The sequence below is a fragment of the Ailuropoda melanoleuca genome, chromosome 12 (genome assembly GCF_002007445.2).
Source record: "Ailuropoda melanoleuca isolate Jingjing chromosome 12, ASM200744v2, whole genome shotgun sequence".
NCBI lineage: Eukaryota > Metazoa > Chordata > Mammalia > Carnivora > Ursidae > Ailuropoda > Ailuropoda melanoleuca.
Window position 1 is genome coordinate 26,877,276 of NC_048229.1, and position 12,640 is coordinate 26,889,915.

The window sequence follows — 12,640 nt, forward strand, 5'->3', positions numbered from 1 at the left end:
CACAAAGGGTAGCTCTGACCAGACGGATGATTTCTGATGCTGTGCCTCATTTAATTAGAGAAACATCTATTACTCTAAAGTTTTGATAAAGGATGTTCGCGAGGGGACCCACGAAAGCTCCGAAATGACAAATGGCTGACTGAGAATCCCCCATTTGTGCTCACATGATTCGAGACCCTTCACATTCCATCCTGTATTCCAATTACTTTTTTTTAAAAAAGATTTTATTTATTTATTTATTTGACAGAAGGAGACAGCCAGAGAGAGAGGGAACACAAGCAGGGGGAGTGGGAGAGGAAGAAGCAGGCTCTCAGCGGAAGATCCTGATGTGGGGCTCGATCCCATAACGCTAGGATCACGCCCTGAGCTGAAGGCAGACGTTTAACGACTGTGCCACCCAGGCGCCCCCCTGTATTCCAATTACTTAAGTAAATTTACAACATCCTTATTATAGGCTCATCTGTGAGGGAAGAAAGGTACTTATTTTAAGGACTCCCAATTTTACCTACGACACACATTCTACTGGGTATGGGATATGGATGGATTATATCCTCTAATTGCTGGACATAAAAGTATTGTCCCTCCCACCCCTCACCCTAGCACAGACAGGGAAAGATATTACAAAGGTTAAGTAATTTGCAAAGATTTTGGACATATAAGAGTACGATGCAAAGAACAGACACATCCTAGAGTCCTCTACTCTGATCTTTGCGTGCAAGCGGAGCTGGGTTTTAAAGCCCAATACGAGGGACTACGGGATTTCATCGCGGTTCTCCCAAACAACTGTGTTTTATTCATATGCTCGTCAATAGAAGCAGTTCCCAGTTTTTATTCTCGCAACACGTAAACTCAACAAATTTGGAGCTGACTGCCTAGGTGTCCAATGTTTTAATTTGCATATTCCCTAATAATTCATGAGGTTGACCCTTCTGCGTGTCTGGCACCAATTTTTTCCCCTATAGAATTGCATGTTTAAATCTCAGTGAGATTAGGACAGACTCAGGCAGAGAACGTGATTGCACAAAATGTAGGGTTTCAGAAATAACAGCCACACTAGCGAAACGTCATGCATACTTGGATTACAGGGTTTTTCTCTCAGACGAGGTTGGATGTTGACCAAATGGCAGTGGGGATACTGAAGAAGCCAAGATCAACTCTGATTAATAATTCAGGCTGGCGTTGGGCACATATTGGAGTCAAGGGAAATGGAATTCAAGGATATGACCTTCAGGGACACGTGATAAGCTGAGATGGTCTCTTGGTCTCTCTGTCCTCTCAGAAGCATGGCTTTCCCCCATGTATCCCACAGGCTGGGGTCTTGTTCTGCCACCACTCGGCAGTGGGCTGATTTCTCCTTGACCCTTGAAGTCAACCAGCCCCTGAAATGCCTGGATCTCACAGCCAGTGAGCTCCCAGGTGGGTGTGCTGAGTTGCTGTGCACGGCTCTGAGACACCCAAAGTGCTCACTGCAGAGGCTGTCGTAAGTGTCGCCTCTCTTCCCGTGCAGCATCCCCGTTTTAGGTCTGGGGCCACACAGGGAAGAGCAGCGGGAGCACTGGACCTACAGGAACCCTACGGGACCGCCTACTGACGTGGGCACCTGGTTCCCAGTTTCGGTCCCAGGGGGATGACGCGTGCATTTTGCTGGCCCTTTTCTCATGCCTGGTCCTTCAGGCTTTGATCACGAGCACGAGATATAGGGGCTGCAGAATTAGCAAGAAGGGCTGTCAGCCGGGGAGGCTGGGCTTTGGAAACGTTCTTAACATCTTGCCACTTGTCTTTGCAGGTTATCACAGTGCAGCATAAGCAGACACGGCTGCAGGTGCATCTCCAAGCTCCTCCACGAAGACACCGGCTTATCAGACTTGGATCTGGGTCTCAGTCCCATAGCTGCTGGACCATGGTTTCTCTGGGAGGCGTTGGAGAAGCCAAGGTGTAACCTGAGATGTCTAAGGCAGGTGCTTTAGCTCATGATCAAGGTGTTCTCGAGATATATCAGCGGAGGCAGTTTAGATATTTTAGAATGCAGACTGCAGCAGTGTCTCTCCTGTGCCAACTTAGGAAGTAAATCCCTGCAGAAACCGTAGGCACCCAGCTACCTGGATTCAAAGTCATTCAGAGGGCCTGGAGGAGTGGGCTTCAGGTGGGAACAGCCTGGGCGGAGTGGGTTTCAGGGGCACGCTGCTTCTGCTGGGAGCCGGTGAGCAGGGCACGGTGGGCCTGCCCCAGCTCGGTGCCCGGGGGAATGTCCCCCAGGAAATGCAGTGGCTGCGTCCATGGGAGAGTGGGCTGTGCATTGCTTCTCGCTTACAAGTCTCCCATCAAATGCATCTCATTGATGCGACATATTTTACAACTAAAACTCTAATGGGAACTGAATGCGGGTCGTGTAAATGCTTCCCTGGTCTTGTAGAGATGAGAAAGAACACATGGTGACTCTGTTTTATGTCTTGGCCGTCCCTGGAGAACTCTCAAAATGCTTGAAGGTCAGGCTCCTCGGAAAAATGATTAAATTTAGGAAAAGTAGAGCCTGGCATCAAAATCTTTAGAGTTATTCCAGACGATTCCAGTACTCTCTTCAGTCTGAGCTCCCCTGAATTAGAGCAAGCAAATCCAGTGTCCACGGTGGGGTCTGTCTTTTTCATTTGGGGAACACGGACCCAGCATCATAGTAGATGTACTGAATAGGGGCTCAGATCCCATCGGGTATTATCCGTGACTTCCATTTTCCCCTCGTGGTACACGTGCGTCCTCTGCAGCCCTCCTCCGCACCACGGTGCACAAATGCGTTTACGGAGCTACGCTGTGGGCTCGTCAACCTCATGATGACGTTTTATGCAGCAAGCACGCGAATCGGTATTTGTTACCAAATCCCAGGGTGTTCCCTGTGACCGAGCCCCTTCCTCTCCAGCTTCATCTCGGGTTTTTCTCTCCACCTTGGGGCAGCTTTGACCAGCTTCTTCTCAGTTCTCAGAACACACCCCGTTCCTTCCCACCTCAAGGTCTTTGTTCTTACGGTTCGGTTTCCTTTTTTCTGACTAGCCGCTCAGACCCTGCAGTTTGCGGGGCTATCTGCTGACATTTCACTTCTCGCTTTGGCTATTCTGGGGGACAACACACTGGTTTCGATAGTTTGACATCTCCTGACGATCCTATCCGGGTGCTCTGTTCTCTATAAATTCTGCCATTTTCCTACCCAACCAGTAGAACTATAATTTTTTTGTTTAGTTTTTCTTTAATTGAAGTGAAATTCACATAAATTTAGCCATTTTGAAGTATACAACTCAGTGGCTTTGGAACACTTACAACCTGTTCGATCACCCCAAATGGGGACTCCAGACCCCCCTGCTTTCTGTCTCCATTCTGCACCTAGCCTGCTATCCATACCAATCCTGTGTATTTCATATAAACAAACACTACGTTCCTTTCTATGGCGGAACAATTTCCCACCGTAGGGATAAACCACAGTTGGTGAATCCATTCTAAGTTTTTTTTCTGAGGGGGATGGGATGCATTTCCTGTGTCTGCAGGGCCGATCACAGTGCCCGGGGCAGCAGACGGACGGTTAGCGATGACAGCTGTGCAGGTGGTGGGGTGCTCCAGACCTGTGGCTGAGGGGACATGGGTCAGCCCACTGGGCTCTGTATAAGCTGGCATGAGGCGTGACTACCCTAAATGGTCCCGCCCTCTGTCCTCCACTGGCAAAGGCATCTTTTGGTCTAGGAAAAGCTCTGGGACAAGGAGATGAGGGATGCAGGTGATGCTAACATACGGCACGTTACGGAGTATAATTAATTCACTGCAAGGTCTGGGAGGAAACAGTAGGTCTATTCACAGGCTCGAAGGCTTCTGTTTTTTTCTCCCTGCCTTCATACCACACCTCACATTCACATCACTTCCAGACACCGAGCAGATGACCGTCTACACTTCCAGCGATAACGCTCTCATCTGGGCTGCCAACTCTCATATAGAGAGCTGCACAGTCGCACAGTTGGTCCTTGATTTCCTTTGTTCCGATCTGCAAGACAGACCAGGGCACCTGCATTTCAAAAGACTCAAAATCTCCCCCTGCCCCTGCAGATAAAATCTGAAGGTTCTTCCAGGAGCCTACGAGACCCTCTCCCAGCTGGGCATGTCAGCTACACTGGCTTACACCCCACACTTACTGGCTGACTCTCTTCCTTTCACTTTTTTCTCCTCTCACCTTCCCAACGAGGAATTCCCCGACCACCATAAAGCTACCTAATCCTTCCCTGGCCGATGTGCCCTAATCCCGTTCAGTACCACCGTCCACGGTCCTCCATGTTCTGATGGGAGTCTGACGTCACTGAAATAAGCTCTATGAAGACAGTTCTTTCCCGTTTTCTCACTACTAGTTCCCCAGCAAGCCAAGAGTGTGCCTGGCAACACGGTAGGTTCTGAGAAAGAACGGACGGGGTTTCTGCACTGTCCCCCCACAGGCTCTACGGCACCTCCATCACCCCTTCCTGCTGTCGGGGTCTCGCACCTGCTCTGCTCAGCGCTCGGCGGCTGGAAACTCTGGACCTGGGCCAGAACATCCTGGGGCACAGCAGTGTAACGGCGCTCTTTGAGGCTTTGAAACAGAATAACAGCCCCTTAAAGATACTCAGGTTGGAGACAGATGAATCTAGTGTCGAAATCCAGAAGCTGCTGAAGGATGTGAAGGTCCACAATCTGAATCTGACCATTGAACGCGGTGATACCAGAGCAAGCAGGTCCCCACCTTGTGACTTCCTGTCTCAAACACCCTGATCCGTCTTCACTGACCACGTGTCTTGCAGGGGGCGACCTGGTATCTCTAAGACACACCATGAACGAAGACCAGAGGGTCTCATGTGAATTACCAGATCGAAATGCAGAATTTAGCACTGGCCTTTCCTCTGGTTTACGGGAAATTCTGCATGAGTCACATACCAACTTTATGTCACAGTGTCTGTTACCTCACAAGGACACAAGCACAATAAAAGGCAAAGAACTTTGAAGCTGTACTTATCAATGTGCCCAAGACCTAATACGGAGTTACCTCTACACTTGGCACACTGGCCTGGGAAATATTACTGCTTCCTAGATGGTTGTGTTGGTTTCCTTCACTTTTCTTTCTGCCCTCGCTCAGGTATTTCTTGGGCAAATTTAACAGATGCTTGATGAGTCCACAAGATCAGTGTGGACTGTGGCCCCCTTCATCTGTTTTAGGATATACTAACCCAGAAGTTGGTAAACTTTAAAGAGCCAGATAGCTAATATTTTTGGTTTGTAAGCCATATGGTCACTGTCACAATGATTCCATTTTGTGTTGTAGCGTGCAGAGAGCCACAGACAAGACTTAAATGAATGGGCGCGGCTACGTTCTAATAAAACTTTATTTATAAAAATAGGCAATAGGCCAGCTTTGGTGCATGGGCCATGGTTTGCCAGCCCCCGTTCTAATCTACCCTGTTATTTATGAGGTACAAATCCGACCACATTGTTGTTTTTAAACTTTTTTTTTTGATGTTCAAGGATTCATTAGCTGCACCTAACACCCAGTGTTATCTCATCACGTGCCCTCCTTCATGCCCATCACCCAGTCACCTCATCCCCCACCCACCTCCCTTTCCACAACCCTCAGTTTGATTCCCGAGTCCAGAGTCTCTCATGGTTTGTCTCCCTCTCTGATCTCTTCCCAGTTTTCCCTCCCTGTCCCTATGGTCCTCTGCACAATTCCTTATGTTCCACATATGAATGATTGTGTGTGTGTGTGTTTAATCCACTACATTGGAAAACACAGCTTTCCCTAAGTTCTCCACATCCTATTGCTGTTAACTCACAAAGTTGGAAAAACCACTCTAGAATTTTCTTCAAGAAGCGCAAAATCACTGTTTAGCTCTGATCCCAGACACTGACCAAAGTGGGCGATGTATAGCCTTACTTAAATTTTCTACCGAACTTAAAGTAACACTATCGTGCATCTTGAAGGCATGAGAACACGGACACGGGGATGTTACAGGGACAATGACCTGTAGTTGGTGATCCAGGGTGACGGCTTCAATAACAGAACTGTTCCCTTTGGATTTAGGAGAATACTTCTTTCAGTGAAGTTTTCTTCCCCAACGTTTTCACGGGATGGAACTATAAAAACCCCCAGCTGCAATTTTTTAGGGGAGATGAAAAGGTTTTTGTTTTTGTTTTTTTTTTAAAAGCCTCACTCTTGAAGAATAATTGCCTGCGTTACAATGGAAAGCTGACAGGTGTTTGGAAGGTTCCGTTCCATGCCGTGCACCGCCGGGATGTCTGCTCCGGGTCTCACTGCCGCCACTCTGGGCAATCGCTCCTTTCATTCTGGCTGTCGATGCGATGATCTCTGTATCCGTGCACTGATGTTTCCTGATACGGAGTTCCTTCCCTTGCCTTTCCTATTTTTTGTTTTATGCTGCTAGGGATTCAGAATTGTGGGGGAAAAACATTCAGCCTTTATCTCTTTCTGTCCTGTCCCTCCTCCATGCTCCATAAGGCCTCATTTCATCTTGTCTCTTAAATCTCTTGTGCATTTTTCTCTGTGCTATTTTGTGGGTTACACATCACATTAGTTGAGAGAGCGCTAGTCAGCGGAAGTTAGAGGCCACAACGGAACACAGGATTGTTCTCATCACCTCAAGGATGGCTTGCTTAGCCACCAGGTGGTACCAGGAAGGACCCAGTTTCTTCCACTGCTTGGCGTTGCGGTCTTACCAGGAAAAAACGTGCTCAAGTGTCCGCAGCTGTGTAGTTGGTGTCCCCCCAGGGGACATCGCTTACCAGGCTTTTGGATGACTGTGTTTACCAGGATGTGGATGGGTGAGCACTTCAGGGAGGCATGCCCCGGGGGAACTGAGCAAGGCTCAGGGGAAGGGATCAAGTTACTGCAGGTGGGGCTGAGGTCTTCATGTGGATACAAAGCATTAAAAAAAAAAAGATACAAACATCCCGTCGGCGGGTTGTGATTGAGAATGTCTGGGTCAGACGCTACATTGGATACGGCGTACTGGAAACACGTTTGTATTAAGGACGGCACGTGCCGGGATGCGCACTGGGTCTCACACGCAGCTACTGACTCGTTCATCACTACGTCAGAAACTCGTGAGGTACGATATGCCAGCTGAACATAATTTTAAAAATACATGCTGGTTGAAACTTTGCAGCGTCCCCCTGCCCCCAAAGGTCGCATTATATTACCTCTTAATAAATAAAGGGGACACAGTGAGAGGGATCGATGGTCTGATAGGACAGAGCATCTCAGGAACAGAGGCATTTGAAACCAGTGTTCACCAGACTGTGAAGTCCAGCTCCCTTTGTGCATAAGTTTGAAGGTCGTATGGATTTGGGGACAAAACCGCCTAGAGTCTTTGTGGTTCTCAGCAGGAGTGACGTGCTGCCCATGGGACGTTGGGCAATATTGGGAGGTATCTGTCACAACCAGGGGGTGCTCCTGGCATCTAATGGTCAGAGCCCAGCGATGCCGTCAAACTCCCTGCAACGCACAGGGAGCCCCCCCAGCAAAGAAGGGGCTGGCCCAGAATGTCAATAGTGCTCGAACTGGGAAACCCTACAGTCTCCGCGCTTGTTACTACAGAGTAAGTGTCCTCAACCGGGGACACCTGGCACCGCCTAGAGTTTTCCTGCGATAAAACACACATCACGTCAAAGTCGCCATTGTCGTGTTAAAGCGTACAGGTTAGCAGCCCGTGGTATAGTCAACGCTGTGCAACGATCCCCAGTATCTCGTTTCAGAGGGTTTTCATCGCCCCGAAGGGAAACCACATACCCACAATCTGCTTTCTGTCCCTCTGGGTGTGATGGTTCCGGATTTTTTTGGCTGCAATGGGTCGTGCTACTAGCTTCTAGTGGGCAAGACCCAGGGTGCTGCCGACCACCCCACAGAACACACGAGAACAGAAACACTCATAAATACAGAAAATGACTGGCGGTTGCTGGGGGGAGGGGGGGATATCTAAGTAGGTGAAGGGGGTTAGGAGGTACAAACTTCCAGCTATAAAATAAATAAGTGACGGGGATGAAAAGCACAGTATAGGGAATAGAACCAAAAATATCATAACAACATGCAGTGACTACCATTGTGTACAGAATTGAATCACGACGTTGTACGCCTGAAACTAGTAAAACGTGGTCAACTAGACTTCAATAATGATAAACTCCATCATTCTGGGGTTAAAAACCGCACAGCAGGTGGGGAGCTGGGAGGCTTGCTGCCTGATCCTGGGTCTTCAGGACACTGCACCACACTGGGTAAATACACACCTAGGAGAAGGAGGCTGCTCTTCCCTCGCTCTACCCTCCAGACGGCAGGTGTTGGACACCTCGGCCTCGTGGTGTTATGTGGACCCCACTCTCTGTGCCTCCACGAGACCCCCCAAATCAGCCCCTTATTAGTTCAGCTCTGCAGGTGCACCCGGGCTGGGGGCTGACCATCGCAACTCCTACTCTCCCATCCTGCTGAGCCTGGGGAGTCCAGAAGGAAGGTGCCGGGCCATCCTGTGCCCAGGATGGGACAGAAACCCTGCAGGTGTGGGGTGAGCTCACCTGAGCTTCTCCTTCAGCACTGCGTCCAGGCCCAGGATCCCCGAGTCGGAGAGTCAGTCCTGCCCCTCACCGCATGCTTACTTGACTTTCTTCTTGGTTAGCACCGGGTGGCTGGGGGAGAAGACTTGGGGTTATAAGCTTCCTTCTATAAAAAGCCTCAGGATAGAAGTTGGCCTGGAGAGCCGAATCCAGGAAGAGTCAGGCTTTGATCCTACTTCCCAGACACACTTGCCAGCCCTTCTCTTTCAGGTCTTCCTAATTCCGTAATTGCAAATGGGTGGTCTGTAATTGCCAATAGGTGGTCTATGACTGCAGGTGCCTGGGTCCATCCATGATAAACTCCAGGCGGAGCCAGGAGTGGAACATTCCATCATGGGGGGGGAAGCCGGAAGTGGAACATTCCATCATAGACCGAGGGGGGAGCCGGAAATGGAACATTCCATCACAGACCCGGGGGAAACAGGACGTGGAACATTCCATCATAGACGGGGGGAGCTGGAAGTGGAATATTCCATCATAGACTGAGGGGGAGACAGATGTGGAACTTTCCATTATAGACTGAGGGGGGAAAGCCAGAAGTGGAACATTCCATCATAGACCAAGGGGGGGAAGCCAGAAGTGGAACATTCCATCATAGACCGGGGGTGGGGAAGCCAGAAGTGGGACATTCCATCATAGTCCTGGGGGGGAGCCAAAGTGGAATATTCCATCATAGACTGAGGGGGAGCCAGACGTGGAACATTCCATCACAGACCGAGGGGGGGAAGCTGGAAGTGGAACACTCCATCATACACTGAGGGGGAGCCGGAAATGGAACATTCCATCATAGACCCAGGGGAGCCAGAAGTGGGAGATTCCATCATAGACCGGGGGGAGCCAGAAGTGGAACAACCCACCACAGACCAGGGTGAGGGAGCCAGGAGTGGAACATTCCATCATAGACCCGGGGGGAGCCAGGAGTGGAACATTCCACCATAGACTGAGGGGGGAGTCAGAAGTGGAACAATCCGGGGCACCTGGGTGGCACAGCGGTTAAGCGTCTGCCTTCAGCTCAGGGCGTGATCCCGGCGTCCTGGGATCGAGCCCCACGTCAGGCTCCTCCGCTATGAGCCTGCTTCTTCCTCTCCCACTCCCCCTGCTTGTGTTCCCTCCCTCTCTCGCTGGCTGTCTCTATCTCTGTCGAATAAATAAATAAATCTTTAAAAAAAAAGTGGAACAATCCACCATAGACCAAGTGGGGAGCCCTCACACTTGGGTAGAGATGATCTACAGTGTCCAGAGCACAGGCACAGCAATGCACAGCTCAGGGATGGAACCAGGTAGACTAGGGAAATACCCTTCTTCCTGCCGAGGCAGAGGAGCCTGGACAGAGTTCAGGACTCCGGGGGCAGATGATGGTGGGTGATGGGTGAGCGGTACTCGCAGGGACAGCACTGGGCTGGGCTCTCTGCAGCAGAATCACTGCCCAACATCCCATTCAACATCTCTGTCTGTCGGGGTCCCACTCAGACTCTCCCTCAGAGCTTGCTGAGGTCCAGCTCTGACGCCCAGCTCCCTCCTGGATCTCTCTCTAGACCCAGTGGTTCTCAACTTGGGGTGAGGCTTCTCCCACCCCAACGATGTCCAGAGACATTTTTGGCTGTCACCCCACCAGGGGAGGGGGAGCTACTGGCGTCCAGCGAGTAGAGACACGATGCTGTTAAACACCCTGCAGTCGCAGGAAAGCACCCCCTGCTCTAACCACCACCAATTACCTGGCCCCGAATGTCAGTAGTGCTGAGGCTGCACAATGCTGGCTTAGATGACTGCGGGAAAGTAAGAACCACCTTCTACCGCTCGATCTGAAATAGACGCAGGGTTACAATTCCAGGACAATTCTCCAGACTCAGCTTAGGGTTAGACGTCTCTATTTTTAGAGAACTGGCATTAGGTGTCCCGTCTATCTGACCTTCTGACCTCGTCACTCACCTTTCCGGAGCTTGCTCACTCTCGCCACGCTGGGCGCTGGCTATTTTCCCCAGCACGACCCCTTCGGCCTCCCCTCCTGTTCCCTCTGCCTGGGGGTGGGGGCCCACGTGGTCACCAGGTGCGCCTCATGCCACTCACTCCTCCCACCGCCCTGTTTATAACCTTCTAGGCCCGAGGTGCTTAACCGCGGGTGATTTTGTCTCCAAAGGACCATTTGGCAATATTCAGCGTCAAGGTTAAGGGGGTGCACCTGGCATTTAGTGGCTAGAGACTGAATTGTGCTCCCTCTCCCTCAGATGCATGGGTTGAAGCCCTAATCCCCACTGGGACTGTATTTGGTTCTAGGGCTTTTAGGGGATCCTGAGGCTTCAATGAGGCCATGCTGGTGGGCTCCTGATCTGATAGGATTGGTAGTCTTAGCAGAACCTGGGCCCGCACTGACGAAAGGCCATCTCCCCAGCAGGAAGAAGTCCTTACTGAGGAGCCGAATTGGCCTGCACCTCGATTTTGGACTTCCCAGCCTCTCAGGACTACGAGAAAATAAATTTCTGTTGCTTAAGCCACCCGGTCTATGGTATTTTGTTAGGGCAGCTGAGCTGATGGAGGCAATCCCCCCAACAGTACGGGATCGTCTGGCCCCAGACGAGAGGAGTGCAGAGGCACCCCTATCATGCTGCATTTGAGGGTCTGTGCAAGCAGAGATGTCCCGGTGGGTGTCTGATTTACAGGCAGGTGACGGTCCTAGTGCTTCACACTAACCGTGGTGCGCATGACAGTTACATTAAGTTGGTTATAAAGTTAAGCAACGATTACAGTGTGGACACGTGAGGTATGCGTGTATGTGAGGAAATGGCTAAAGACAAAGGTGCTTGGCGGAAAGATTGAGGACCTTTGTGTTGGGGGTTTTGAGGCCATTTAAATGGAATATAAGAATATAGAGGTCAAGGCATTTACCAACAGTGACGCATAAGTCAATGTGTGAGTTACAGTTGATACATATATCACAAAAACACATTGACATGAATGTAACTGAGAAAATTATACATATAATAATTACATATACTATATATATTAAACACTCTTAAATTTATAAGACAATCTTTCAAAATATTTATGTAGGTAGGTAGGTAGGTTCCATGCCCAGCATGGAGCCCAACACGGGACTTGAACTCATGGCCTTGACATTAAGACCTGAGCTGATATGGTGTTGGGTGTGGAGGGCACTTCTTGGGATGAGTACTTGGGTTTATATGTAACTGATGAATCACTAAATTCCACTCCTGAAATCGATACTACACTATATGTTAACTAACTTGAATTAAAAAAAAAACCAGTCAGATGCTTAACTGAGCCACCCAAAGGCCCCTAAAAATATTTATATATAAGATCTTTACCTGATTGGACTTCTAAAAGGCAAATTGACAAAAGGACAGTTGTTAGGAGAAATAATAAAAATGTCAGTCTCTACCCAGAATCACATAAGTGACAAATGTCTCATTCCCTGCTAATTTGTGTGACACTTCTTCCCAGCAGTGATCAGAGCACAAGTGCAGGTATAGAAAAGAGAGCAAAGCAACTGTGAACAGAGCAGGGAATTTTCCAAATGAGAAGAACAACTTTGGTGGTAGGAAGATGATGAGTCCAGGTTGGCTGGAAGAACTTGATAAAATAACCCAAAGTTCCAGCAAAAATCTAGGGTTCAGAGAGACAGGTTTGATTTGGGCATCCATCTTAGAGAAATTGAGAGCATGGCATTAAATGAGATCCACCCAGACGTGTGTCCAGAGAAAGGCGGATGTGCCCTGGACCCCACAAGCTCTGGTGGTGGAAGGTCTGCAAAACTGATGGTGCGGGATAGTCAGAAAATGAGCGGAGGAGGCCAGTGAAGTTGACTGTTTCAAGGAGGAAGTGGTCATACAACTGACAGAACAAAGGTGAGACATGGGCTGAGAAGCATCCACTGTGAGTTCCAGGAAGCCATTAATGTTTATCACGAAAAGAGCCTCAGCGGAAGTGTGCATGGGGGGAGAAACCAGCTCTCAGTGGGTTGACACCTGAGTTGTGAGGACAAAGCAGAGAACTGGTCTTCAGAGCC